General features: G+C 60.2%; 1 long non-coding RNA gene across 1 annotated transcript; it reads left to right on the top strand.

Moving 5' to 3' along the window:
- LOC113942651 lies at positions 1-335 on the top strand. The gene is made up of 2 exons (XR_003525991.1): positions 1-91; positions 182-335. It is a non-coding gene; the product is annotated as an uncharacterized LOC113942651 (long non-coding RNA).
- The last annotated feature ends 854 nt before the right edge of the window (positions 336-1,189 follow it).

Raw genomic sequence — 1,189 nt, 5'->3', positions numbered from 1 at the left:
ACCCCCTAATTTCCTTCTTCTCCCCCCCCACCCAGGGAAAGTCCACGGATCCCTCGCCCGCGCCGGCAAAGTGAGGGGCCAGACCCCCAAGGTGAGCACTCAGGGGGTTCCCCCCGTTTTGGGGGCTTTGGGGGGGGTTTTGGGGACCCTTTAGGACCCCCCCCAAATGTTTTTTGGGCAGGTGGCCAAGCAGGAGAAGAAGAAGAAGAAGACGGGGCGGGCGAAGCGGCGCATGCAGTACAACCGGCGCTTCGTCAACGTCGTGCCCACCTTCGGCAAGAAGAAGGGTCCCAACGCCAACTCCTGAGCCAAATAAAGGGGGTTGGGGCCCATTCGCTGCATTTCCGGCCTCTGGGGGCTTTGATTCGGTGATTTTGGGGCGTTTGGGGGAAGTTTTTTTGGGGTTTGGGGGAAGTTTTTGGGCGGTTTGAGGGGGTTTTTAGAGGGGTTTTTTTGTGGTGTTTTGGGGGGTGTTTTGAGGTGTTTGAAGGGGGTTGGGGGTGGAAGTGGCGTTGAGGGGGTTAATGTGCGTCCCTGAGTTGCTGACGGGGCGGTTAATTAGAGACAGGCTTAATTAGGGGGGTGGTAATGAGCGGGACAATGGTTCTCTATGGGGATGACGGAAAGAGCCGAACGGTGACGGAAACTCCCGAGCGCGGGCGGAGCCGAAGGGGGGAGGGAGCACCTGATTGGCTGAGCAGGGAGGGGGCGGGGCCACCGGAAGAAGCCGGAAACATCCGAGCGGTGACCGGAGCTGTGATTGGCGGACGAGACAAAAGGGGCGGGGCCAAAGTACCGAGCGGCTCCGGAAAGTGCCGAAGGCGAAGTGGGCGGGGATTTAAAGGGGACGCGCTTCAGTTTCCGGGGTCAAAGGTTGGTTTTGGGGGCGCAGGACCCCCCCAAAATCCTTTGCTGCCCACCGGGGTCCCCCAGAGACCCTCCCAGTCCCCCTCCCAGTCCTAATTTTCCTCTAAAAAGCCACACTTATGGTCAACAGAGTAAAAATTATATTTATTATGTACAATGGAGGGGGCTCGGGGGGGGTTTGGGGGGTCTCAGAGCCCCGAACTCTTCCGTTTCTTGCCCCCCCGGGGGGCAGGGACGGGCTCCAGGGTGTCCCACAGCTCGTCCCCCTCCTCATCCTTCACCTCTGTTTGGGGAGGGGGCTCCTCCTCGTCCTGGGGGGCGC

This window comes from Corapipo altera, unplaced genomic scaffold (assembly GCF_003945725.1).
Source record: "Corapipo altera isolate COAL_440 unplaced genomic scaffold, ASM394572v1 58469, whole genome shotgun sequence".
NCBI lineage: Eukaryota > Metazoa > Chordata > Aves > Passeriformes > Pipridae > Corapipo > Corapipo altera.
This window is presented reverse-complemented; position numbering and strand designations above follow the sequence as displayed.